The following is a 13569-nucleotide window of genomic DNA, read 5'->3' on the forward strand; positions in this document are numbered from 1 at the left end:
AGCATCAGTGTCTCCTCTCCCATGGTCCAACAAGTTCCGCATGAAAGAAAAGCAGCTTCTACTCAGTCTAAATCACCTGCTGCATGCCACTTTGAACCAATTTTGAATCTGAAGGGACATGTTTCCTGTTCTGCTCAGAATTGCAAAGGTAGCATTTGATCTGGCCAAATGGTGCTTTCACGACATACTTATGCATTAGGAATAAGTTCCCGTCACTTGCCAGTTCTGCCTTCAATCCGCTGCAATCTTAATTCCATTGTTTCATCCCTCCTTCGGGAAACTGACATTTCACCTTCCACACAGCCGTCAGCCCTCCCCGTTTCCCGCTAGCAACACAAGATTCCAGCCTACATTTCAAAATAACCTAATTGATTGTAAAGCACATTCAGATGTCTGGCGGTCATGTTAATTGCTATATAAATGCAAGTTTTCTTTTCCTTATACTCTTTAATGTTTTTGGCATGTCAGCTACGACTCTCACCAACATTTACAGATGCACTATAGAAAGCATTCTTTCTGGTTGTATCACAGCTTGGTATGGTTCCTGCTCTGCTCAAGGCTGCAAGAAACTACAAAAGATCGTGAATGTAGCCCAATCCATCACGCAAACCAGCCTCCCATCCATTGACTCTGTCTACACTTCCTGCTGCCTCAGCAAAGCAGCCAGCATAATTAAGGACCCCACACACCCCGGAAATTCTCTCTTCCACCTTCTTTCGTCGGGAAAAAAATACAAAAGTCTGAGGTCACGTACCAACCGACTCAAGAACAGCTTCTTCCCTGCTGCCATCAGGCTTTTGAATGGACTTGCCTTGCATTATTTATTTATTTAATTAGTCAGTTAGTGTGTGGTTTTTTTTGGCCTTTACTTTTGTAGTAGTATTTTTCTTAAGTTTAAAGTGAAAACCGGAAGTGGGCTGCTAAGGAGTCTGGGAAGGGTTTTTTTTTAACTTTAAAAGTCAGTTACCTGGGAGGATCACCCTCATTGTTCCACTGGAGCAAGCAGAGAGGGAGTGATTTGAGGCAGGAGTGCTGGTGAGAGATTGATTGAATTATTTATTTATTTAGTTAGTCAGTTAGTGTGTGTTTTTTTTTGGCCTTTACTTTTGTAGTAGTATTTTTCTTAAGTTTAAAGTGAAAACCGGAAGTGGGCTGCCAAGGAGTCTGGGAAGGGTTTTTTAAGCGCGCGAAATATAAAAGGTAGGCTGCAGTATACAGCGGGCAGCTATATCCTGGAATGTTAAGCTGCCAATCCTGTCCTTTCCTTAACCAAGTCTCTGTAATGGCAACTACATCATAGTTTCTAGTACTAATCCAAGCTCTGAGTTCATCTGCCTTACCTGTTACACTTCTCGCATTGAAACAAATGCACTCAGTCCACCAGACCCTCTCTGATTAGCAATCCCATCCTGCCTGCTGTTTCTCTGAGTCTTACTGGCCCTACTCTCTCGTTCCCCTTCAGCTAATTCACCTTTGCTTTGGGTCCCACCCCCCTGCCAAACTAGTTTAAATCCTCCCGTGTGACACGAGCAAACCTCCCGGCCAGAATATTTGTGCCCCTCCAGCTTAGATGCAACCCGTCCTTCTTGTACAGGTCACATCAGCCCCGGAAGAGACCCCAATGGTCCTGATATCTGAAACCCTCCCTCCTACACTGGCTGTTTAGCCACGTGTTGAGCTGCACTATCTGCCTATTCCTAGCCTCACTTGCACGTGGCACAGAGAGTAATCCCGAGATTACAACCCTAGAAGTCCTGCTTTTTAACTTTCTACCAAACTCCCTAAACTGCTGCTGCAGGACCTCATCACTCTTCCTGCCTATGTCGTTAGTACCAATATGTACCACGACCTCTGGCTGTTCACTCTCTCCCTTCAGAATGCTTTCTGTCCGTTCAGAGATATCCTGGACCCTGGCACCAGGGATGCAACATACCATCCTGGAGTCTCTGTACCCCTAACTATAGAGTCCCCTATAACTATTGCTCCAGTCCTCTTTGTCCCTCCCTGCTTAACAACAGAGCCAGCCATGGTATCACTGCTTTGGCTGCTGCTGCTGGTATCCCCTGAGAGCCCATCTCCCCCAACAGTATCCAAAATGGGGTATACTTGTTAGAGAGAGGGATGACCACAGGGGATTCCTGCACTGACTGCCTGTCCCTTCTGGCGGTCACCCATCTATCTGCCTGCATCTTCGGTGTGACCACGTCTCTAAGGCTCTTATCTATGACACTTTCCGCCTCCTTCAAGCCCCTAGGTGTATCCAACTGCTGCTCCAACCTATCCATGCATTCTGTAAGGAGCTGCAATTGGGTGCACTTTCTGCAGACATAGTCGTCCAAGACGTTGGAAGCGTCACGGATCTCCCACATCTCACAAGTGCAACACTTAACCCCACTGACCGACATTTCAAGCACCAATGAAATTATCTGAAAAAAAATTATAAAACTCTTACCAAGACTTTTACCTTCTCACAGTTGCCTTTTTTTTTGGTTAGAGGAGGAGGGAGGGAGGGAAACACTAGTATAGTGTTTCGGGTTTACCACTCCTTGACACCCAGATCTTCTGCTTCCCACTTCTTGGTAAATGTTGCTGGTCCGACTTCTCCCAGAATGTACTAGTGAAGTCCCTCAGCCGCCTCTATCGGATTCACACACAATTTACATTACTCTCCCTAGCACTTCACTTTCTTTATAATTGAACATTCTCCCAAGTGTATTTACACTGATCTACTGTCATCACAAAATAGACCTAGGGCAGGACTTTCCCCCCCATTGCACTAAGTGAGGGAGCAGGCGTGAAAAACGGCATTTTGCAATGGTGGATTTACACACTGCATCATCCACTTCTCACCACTTTAATTATGTATGCATGGAGAACATGCTGGATCATTGGTGGGTGGCCTCTGGTTTTCCTGCCCGGCATGAGCTCATCTGCTTCTCAATCCAGGTGCCATATTTAAACAGCACCCTTGCACAGCTTTGTTAATCTCTGCAGCCAGGACAGCTACAGATAAGAGAGATGGCCCTGAAACGCAAGATGTTGGGTGCCCCCAAATTCAGTGATGCCTCACTAGTGCTGCAACTGTTGGACACAGTCAAAGCCTACTGCCATGTCCTCTACCCCTGCTCGCGCCACAGAAGGTCACCGGTCTGGTTTGGGAAACGGTGGCAGCAGGGTCAGTGTAAACACTGTGCTGAAGAGATCAGCCACCCAGTGCAGGAAGAGGATGAATGATCTCATCTGTGCCACCAGGGTAAGTCAACCATCTCAGCACTCAACTCAGACAGTCACAAGCCCACCACACATTCACTGGTATTTCAGTCACTGCTAGCTCAAGGGATATTACTACTCACTCATACACACACCTTCACATCTCCATCTGGTCTCATCTCCTCTGGAGTCTGCATTCTCATCCCATCCATGGTTCCACTCATCACTCCTACTTGCCAAGTATCCTTATCATCTGCTCTGGCCCGTATCTTGATCACACTCTCTAAGTCTGTCTTCATGCCGGACAAGCTCGCATACAATAAAAGGGAGAGATCCCAGACCAGGGGGGTGGAGTGCCCACACTCAAGGTCTTCACGGAGTTTGAAAATCAAGCCATAGAGCTGGTAGTAAAGGAAACATAGAAAATAGGTGCAAAAATAGGCCATTCACTATGATTATGGCTGATCATGCACTTTCAGTATCCCACTCCTGTTTTCTCTCCATACCCCTTGATCCCTTTAGCTGCAAGGGCCACTTCCAGCTCCCTCTTGAACATATCTACCGAACTGGCCCCAACAGCTTTCTGTGGTAGAGAATTCCACAGGTTCACAACTCTCTGAGTAAAGGAGTTCTTCCTCATCTCAGTTCTGAATGATTTACCCCTTATTCGTAGACTGTGACCCCTAGTTCTGGACTTCCCCAACATCTGGTACATTCTTCCTGCATCTAGCCTGTCCAATCTCATCATGATTGTATATGTTTCTATGAAATCCCCTCTCATTCTTCTAAATTCCAGTGAGTACAAGCCCAAGTCAATCCAGTCTTTCTTCATATGTCAGTCCTGCCATTCTGGGGATCAGTCTGGTGAACCTTCGCTGGACTCCCTCAATAGCAAGAATGCCCTTCCTCAGACTAGGAGACCAAAATTACACACAATACTCAAGGTGTGGCCTCACTAAGGCCCTGTATAACTGCAGAAAGACATCCCTACTCCTATATTCACATCCTCTTACTATGAAGGCCAGCATGCTAATCCTCACCGCCTGTTGTACCTGCATGCTAACCTTCAGTGACTATTCTACCATGACACTCAGGTCACTTCCCATTTTCCTAAACAGCCACCATTCAGATAATAATCTTCCTTCACTTTTGAAAGAACTTGGGATGTTCTGGGAAAATCTTGGTCTGCTGATTTCGGAGCTAGATTAATTGTTACACTGAAACAGGAATAATAGGAGTTGTGACACAACTTAGAAAGGACCTTCTTTACAAATAGATTCTTAAAGTTGCAAACATAACATGCGCAGACCAGATTTCCTGTGATGAAAACACTCTTCCAGGAAGAATGGTCAGTGAAGAAGGGTCCAAGACTCATTTCAGAAGATCTGCACAACGCAACAATCTGTCAGACAGGTTCAGAACGGGCATTCTCACCTGCCATCTTCCCAACTTTGGATGAATGCTCACTGAGTGATCAACACCAAGGGCATAGGAGGGAGAAGGGAGAAGAAAGTGAAATCTTCAGTGGTAGCCCACCCTGGATCCTGATTGACTGAGGACACAGAGAATGGCAGCAATTAGACTTCCTCCATGCTGCCTCAGGAAATGTAGAGATTCCTAGCTGCTGATCTCTATCAGAAAGCACAAATTTCAAAGGCCTGACATGTAGTTGTACATTTGGGAGACCCTCAGCTCTACTCAGAATTTTTCCTTTGGTCAAGCACTTGACACCACACCATCCAAATGTCATAAGACAGAAAATAGCAGCACTTGACTGGTGAGATGAAGGTTGAGAAAGTCCCTCACACGCACTTTGTTCAGTTCCAAAAGATTCAATGATAAAACAAGTATGAATTGGAAATCTATCAAACATATCCATTGTGCGGTTAACTGCTCTGTTGGCAATCTGAGTTGGCCTACATCAATCATGCATCCATAAATTGACAAGCAAGGCTGAATAGAGAACAGTTGTGTGTTGGTTAAATGTCTCACAAAATGTTCAAACTGAACAAGTGCTTGATCCAAGAGTTAGGTTTTAAGGAGCACCTTCGAGGAGGAGAGTCAGGTAAAGAAGCGGAGATGTTTAGGGAGGGAATTATAGAGTTTAGTGCCCAGGCAGCTGAGGGCACAGCTGTCAATAGTGGAGTGACTAAAATAGGGAGTGTGCAAGAGACCAAAGTCAGGACATCCCCTGTCCACAATCCCTCACACCACGCCCCCCCTGCACAACTGTCAATGGTGGAGTAACTAAAATAACGTACAAGAGGCTGCTGCTCTGATAAATATCAAATAAAAAATGGTTTAAACTGATCTTTAAACTGAATGTAAAATTAGTTTGTCTTAAAGCTATGATTTCTGGGAATTTCCCATTTGTCTTGGCTCTCAACATTTTTACAATCTGTTCAACCTCAGTTGGTTTATCCATTAATGCTTTATCCGCTGCTACCTGTGGAAAGGATAGAATTTTAAATAACTTGTTTTCACAGTCTGCCATGGGGATTGATAACCTATTTGCAATCTGGACCTATCCAAGCTGATATTGTAGTGCTTGACTGGGTTCTTACGTTTGTTGGTAAGAATTTCACCTGCTTGATCACCGCATTTCTAAAATGTTTTGTCAGGCTGGAAAGAAATAGAATTCTGTCTGTTCGGATACCATTTCATTAGATCCATAACTTACTTTTAACAGTTCCCAATAGATTAAAGCAGATTGAGTGAACACGTGAATTTTTATTTCTATTCTTTGATTTTTAATTCAAAGCAAATCACTTTGTTATTTTTGGGCTGCTCAGCTTATTATTTTGCAAATACGAAAGGAAGCCTCTGAAACCTCCCCTATGAGCAGTAAACAATGGATAAAACTGACATGAGTTCATCCTTCGTTTAGAGATATACTATCCATTGAAACAATTCCACTCATTTGTTTGCTATCGTTGTGTCAGTTATATGGATAAATGTAGCTATATTAGGTAACAACAACTTGCATTTTCATCAGCCCTTTAATGTGAAAATAAAATGGCATGATGTCATTCAGTGGTGTAACCAGATAGTTTGGTCACAAGTGAGCTTACAGGAGTGACTTGAAGAAAGTGATGAGGAGGAATTTAGAAGGGAGTGCCAGAGGAGCATCCTTGCATTTCCCCCAATGATGTGGTTAAAGAGGATGCATCAAATGCTAAGAATGGAAGAATAGGGGATTCTGGGGGATGTACAGCAGGCTGGAAGAGATTATCAACATAGGAAAAGGCAAAGCTGTGAAAAGGTTTAAATATAGAGATGAAAATTTGAAATTGGAAGTATTGAGTGTACTGGAAGCCAATGTGGGGAGCAAACAGGACTGATTTGGATAAACTGAAATTACAAAATATGGAGGATGGATAGCTGAGGATTAGTAAAGTCTAGAAGTGACAATAGCATTGATGAACATTCTTCAGAAGATAGGCTAAGTTGGAATGGAGATAACTGATGTTATGGACATGGAAGTGTATGGTTTTTATAATGATGAGGAAAATAAATTGAAATTGAACTCAGGGTCAAATAGGATGGAATGTTGCCATGCTATGATACAGGTAGATGGGATTAGTGGCAAAGGTTCCAGAAGTTTGTTGAGCGGATTGAGGGGTAAGTAGGGAGTGGCTGTGCCTTCATCCCAAACATCTTTAGCTGCTTCATCAATTACATTCTCTCCATCATTAGTTCAGAAATGGGGAAATTTGCTGACAATTGCATGGTGTGTTCAGTTCCATTCACAACTTCTCAGATAATGAAGCAGTTCATGCTCATTTGCAGCAAGACCTAGACAAAATTTAGAATTGGGCTGATAAGAGGTGAGCAACATTTACAGCACCAAGTCCCAAGGGATGACCAACAAGAGAAATCTAACCACCTCCCCGTTACAGTTATCAGCATCACCATTGGTGAATCCACAACCATGGATCTCCTGGGGGTTACTATTGACCAGAAACCTAAATGGGCCATCCATACAAATATGATAGCAAGAGCTGATCAAAGGCTGCAAATTCTGCAGTGAGTAACCTATTTGCTGTTTTCCTAAAATATTTCCACCTTCTACAAGGCACAAGGAGTATGATGGAATATCCATTTGTCTGGATGAATGGAGTTTCAACAACACTCAAGATGATCAACACCAACCAGGGCAAAACAGTCCGATTGATCAGCATGCCATTCATCACCTTCGACATTCATTCCCTCTATCACTTTTGTAACATGGCAGAAATGTGCATCATGTACGGGAAGGACTGTAGAAACTCACCAGTGCTTCTTTGGCAGCATCTCCCAAACTCGAAACACCAAATATCTCCAAGGGAAAGGATAGCAGGCATATGGGAACTTCACCACCTCCAAGGTCCCCTCCAAGCCCACAGCATCCAGCTTAGAAGAATATTGCTGTTTCCTCACTGCCACTGCATCAAAATCCTGGAACTCCCTTTCAGCACTTTGGGAATGCCTTCACCATAAGGCTCAAGAAGCCCGCTCACCACCAGCTCCTCAAGTGCAACTGGGGATGGGTAATAAATGTTGGCCTTGTCAGTGATGCCCATCTATCAATGCTATTCATTGGGCACGTGTCAACTTCATGACAAGAAATTGTAGACTTACTTCACTGCCAAGTGGTCCCCAATATTTACAGTTGTGCATTCTTTGTGGCTTACCACAGGGCATCTGTGCAACATTAGTCAGGCAACTGTCAGGTATGTATTGTGCAGATTATCGAGTTTGCAGTCTGTGCTTCCATGGAAGTTGAATTGCTCAGCCTTGAATTGGGGATGGGCAATAAATGTTGGCTTAGTCAATCACATCCACATACTGTGAATGAATAAATAATTAAACAATGAATTAAGAGTACTGCTGCAACAATTACTGCATCTGCTATTTGCTGTATTGTCACCTGCAAGAAGAAAAATAATCCACAAAATTGTCATAAAGACGACTGTTGACTTGAGTCATACCTGTCAATAACCAGACGTCCTGGAAGATTGTCCTAGCAACCTACATGAGGGTTTGACGATTCTTTTCTTTCTCATTTCTGAGGAGGCAGTGGCTTGGTAGAATTCTCACTGGACTAGTAATCCAGAGACCCAGGGTAATGGTCGAATCCCACTATGGCAGATGGTGAAATTTAAATTCAATAACAATCTGGGAAGTCTAATGATGATCTTTGTTGATTGTTGGAAAAACCCATCTGGTTCACTAATGCCCTTCAGGGACAGAAATCTATCATCCTTACTTGATCTGGCCTACATGTGACTCCAGGTCCACAGCAATGTGGTTGACTCTTAACTGCCATCTTAATTGCTATCAGGAATGGACAATACGTGTTGGCCCAGACAGCGATGCCCACATCCCATGAATACATTTTTAAAAATACAGGCCCTTGATGAGACCACATCTAGAATATTGTGTGCAGTTTTGGGTCCCTCGTCTGAGGAAGAATGTTCTTGCTAGCAGAGAGAGTGCAGTGAAGGTTTACTAGATTGATTCCTGGGATGGCGAGACTGTTGTATAAGGAGGGATAGAGTCACTGGAGTTCAGACGAATGAGGGGGGATTACATCGAAACATATGAAATTTTAGCAGGATAAGACAGGGTAGTGCCTTTGTTATCCAGGTGTTCCAGGGTTGAGTGTAGGGCCAGGAAGATGGCATCTGCTGTGGACCTGTTGCATTGATAGGCGAACTGTAATGGAGAGGCACTAAATGAATATTTTTCGTCGGTATTCACACTGGAGAGGGACAGTGTTGTTGAGGGGAGTACTGAGATGTAGGCTGTTGGACTGGATGGGATTGATGTTCATAAGGAGGAGATGCTAGCAATTCTGGAAAAGGTAAAAATAGATAAGTCCCTGGGCCGGATGGGATTTATCCTAGGATTCTCTGGGAGGCTAAAGAGGAGATTGCAGAGCCTTTGGCTTTGATCTTTGTGTCGTCATTGTCTACAGGAACAGTGCCAGAAGACTGGAGGATAGCAAATGTTGTCCCCTTGTTCAAGAAGGGGAGTAGGGACAACCCTGGTAATTATAGACCCGTGAGCCTTACTTCTGTTGTGGGCAAAGTATTGGAAACGATTATAAGAGATAGAATTTATAATCACCTAGAAAGGAATAATTTGATTAGGGATAGTCAGCACGGTTTTGTGAAGGGTAGGTCGTGCCTCACAAACCTTATTGAGTTCTTTGAGAAGGTGACCAAAGAGGTGGATGAGGGTAAAGCGGTTGATGTGGTGTATATGGATTTCAGCAAAGCGTTTGATAAGGTTCCCCATGGAAAGCTTTTACAGAAAATACGGACACATGGGATTGAGGGTGATTTAGTGGTTTGGATCAGGAATTGGCTAGCTGTAAGAAAACAAAGGGTGGTGGTTGATGGGAAATATTCATCCTGGAGTTCAGTTACTAGTGGTGTACCGCAAGGATCTGTTTTGGGGCCACTGCTGTTTGTCATTTTTATTAATGACTTGGATGAGGGCGTGGAAGGATGGATTAGTAAATTTGCGGATGACACTAAAGTCGGTGGAGTTGTAGACAGTGCGGAGGGAAGTGGCAGGTTACAGAGGGACATAGATAAGCTGCAGAGCTGGGCTGAGAGGTGGCAAATGGAGTTTAATGCGGAAAAGTGTGAGGTGATTCACTTTGGAAGGAGTAACAGGAATACAGAGTACTGGGCTAATGGTAAGATACTTGGTAGTGTGGATGAACAGAGGGATCTGGGTGTCCATGTGCATTGATCCCTGAAAGTTGGCACCCAGGTTGATAGGGTTGTTAAGAAGGCGTACGGTGTGTTAGCTTTTATTGGTAGAGGGATTGAGTTTCGGAGCCAGGAGGTCATGCTGCAACTGTACAAAACTCTGGTGCGGCCGCATTTGGAGTATTGCGTACAGTTCTGGTCGCCGTGTTATAGGAAAGATGTGGAAGTGTTGGAAAGGGTGCAGAGGAGATTTACCAGGATGTTGCCTGGTATGGTGGGAAAATCATATGAGGAAAGGCTAAGGGGCTTGAGGTTGTTTTCGTTAGAGAGAAGAAGGTTAAGAGGTGACTTAATAGAGGCATACAAGATGATCAGAGGATTAGATAGGGTGGATAGTGAGAGTCTTTTTCCTCAGATGGTGATGGCTAGCACGAGGGGACATAGCTTTAAATTGAGGGGTGAGAGATATAGGACAGATGTTAGAGGTAGGTTCTTTACTCAGAGAGTAGTAAGGGCGTGGAATGCCCTGCCTGCAGCAGTGGTGGACTCGTCAACGTTGAGAGCGTTCAAGTGGTTATTGGATAAACATATGTATGATATTGGAATAGTGTAGATTAGAGGGGCTTTAGATTGGTACCACTGGTCGGCGCAACATCGAGGGCCGAAGGGCCTGTACTGCGCTGTAATGTTCTATGTTCTATGAACCAGGCACTCTGGGAGGCTGGACCACGCCATGACGAACTTTCGAAGCATTTCATAATGATGGATGTCAGCTCCACCGGGCGATAATCATTAAGGCACGCTGCCTAACGTTTCTTTGGTACAGGGATGATGGTCGTCTTCTTGAAGCAGTTAGGGACCTCAGATTGGTGCAAGGAGAGGCTCAAGATTTCTGCAAATACCCCCGCCAGCTGGTCCGCACGGGACCGGAGTGTTCATCTGGGTACCCCATCCGGGCCAGTTGCTTTCCGTGGGTTAACTTTCAAGAAGGCTGATCTGACGTCTGCGACGGTGATCTTGGATACCGGTTCAGTTGAGGCTTCCGGGGCGGAAATAGTTGAAAACATTGTATGTTTTCAAAAAGGATTTAGATATAGCTCTTGGGGTGAAAAGAATCAAAGGATATGCGGGGTTAGCGGGAACAGGATTTTGGATGAATGGCCTACTCCTGCTCCTATTTTCTACGTATATGTTTCTAATACAGCCGACACAACTCACCAGACTAAAGGATACAGCTAGGTACTTTTCCTCTTCACTGGCTATTGTCTTTAATTCACATGCAATTGAATTCTTACTGTTTAAGAAATGTGCACATTTGTTGCATTCCAGGATTGCGCTTACATATGAACTTCTATATACTAACCCATGCTTTGCTCTATTGTCATTTTTTACTCTTTATTTTAATTTTGGATTATGAAACTGTTGTATATACCACAATTTGGTCATTGACTCATCTAATATTTTGTAACTAAAACAGAATCATGGTATAAATAGTACACCCAATTTCTGTGTGATTTTTGTAGCACTCACTAAATCTGGAAATAATCCATAACATTGTCTCTTGTTGGGTTTGTGGTTGTGCAGCCTGTAATTATGTACCACAGCTTGGCAGCTGTGAGTTCTCCGTTTTAATTATACAACTGAATCAGAATTAGTAGGACACAATGCATTTTATTGCTATGCTGAATACAAACATCGTGGATAATCGAGAATAATTTTAAGATTGGATTCACTTTAAGTCATGAGTAGATGAGGAATTCTGCACAATGAGAATAATATGAAGTAATTTGGTACACAGATCAAATGTGTTTATTTGAAATTGGCAGTAATGTATAAAACATCAAAGTAAACAAATTCCTGAGCAATGATATAATGACATTAATGTGCAGTTCTATGATTTCCATACCATGAATCAGAGCACTTAAGATCCAATTTACCTTTTGTGGAAGTAGCGCCTGTGCAATTTCATCAAAATTTAAATCTTGCCAAATTCATTACAGAAATGTACCACATTTGTAGTGGTATATTTAAGAGTAGATTTTTTTATGGGCAACATTGAGTTCAGTTATGTAACTACTAAACAAAGTAAAAAACACTCTTTTATTCCATTAACAGTGGTACAGAATGAAATTATGTTGTCAAAGAGAATCTGTGAGAATGTTGTTGAATGCTCGTGGTAAAACTCAATAAAAATTATGCAACCACCAATTGCAGAAAGTCTTTTGGTTAACATTCTTTTATTCACATATACTTACCCTGTTGAGAATTTTGCAGCTGACAATTTGGAATGGTATTAATGAAAGATTTTACTTTAATATAAATTGGAATATGCCTACTCTCTAATGTCAGAAAGGCAGTGAATTTCTTGAGTTTGATCAGGATAGTTTCCTGCAACAAATTGTGTTCTGCAACCAATGGAGGTTGGGTGGGAGGCAGAAGGATGGTTTTGGTGGTGGGGAGGCTACATGATATTTAGAAATTATCATAATATGACAAGGTTCAACATAGGGCTGGATTTTATGGGATGCTGTAATCCCCAACACTGGGGAGCCAGCCCATAATCCTGACGGCTCTCTGCAGCAATTTAAAACTGGGAGTAAAGTTAATTGCTTTAAGGCGAGACTTCCACCCTTATCTTGGGAGAAAGGCCATCCCCTGGAGAGCTGCCAGCTAAGCAGATGACTGCCAGCTCTGCCAGCCAGAAATGGAGGTCATTGCTGGGACTACAGGCAGTCCCCACAATGCTGAGGAGGGCTTGAATAGTTGTCAGAGAATCAGACTGGCCAGCAGCTCTCCAAGATGGGACTTCTTCCTGAGTGAGGGTGCAAGGCCTGCCTTATGCCAACTGATACTCATTAAAGCATGAAATGGCATCAGGGCTGTTGGAGTCAGCGGTGATTTGTCCAAGCCCCCACATCTTGAAAATTTAGGCTAATGTTAAATCTGGGACTTACAGGACAACATTAACAAAAATAAATTACCACTGATGAATAAAGTAATTGAATTATTTTATTCTTTCATGTGAGCATCACTAGCGAAGCCAACATTTGTTGCCTTTTTAAAATTAATTTGTGGGACAGGGGCCAGCATTTATTACCCAGCCCTAGTTGCCCTCGTACCTGGGTCCCCAGAACATTAGCTGAGTTTCTGGATTAACATTCTAGCGATAATACAACGAGGTCATCACCTCCCTAATTGGCCTTGAGAAAGACAACAAACAGTGACAAAATCTCAGAACCATTTGGATTCCATCCTAGTGTTTTAAACAAAGCAGGTGAGAATATTGCATCTTCTAAAGTTCACTCCATTCAGGAGCCGTTTCTTTGTTAAGAAAATTATGCACTTTGAGAGAGGTAAATGAAAGAATTATAGATCGCAGAATAGAACCATAGAATCCCTACCGTGCAGAGGAGGCCATTCGATCCATTGAGTCTGCACCGACCACAATCCCACTCAGACCCTATTCCCAATAACCCCACATATTTACCCTGCTAATCCCTGACACCAGGGTCAATTTAGCATGGCCAATTAGCCTAACCCGCACATCTTTGGACTGTGGGAGGAAACCGGAGCAACCGGAAGAAACTCATGCAGATACAGGGAGAACGTGCAAACTCCACACAGACAATGACCCAAGGCCGGAATTGAATGCGGG

The sequence above is a fragment of the Mustelus asterias genome, chromosome 2 (assembly GCF_964213995.1).
Source record: "Mustelus asterias chromosome 2, sMusAst1.hap1.1, whole genome shotgun sequence".
Taxonomy (NCBI): Eukaryota; Metazoa; Chordata; class Chondrichthyes; order Carcharhiniformes; family Triakidae; genus Mustelus; species Mustelus asterias.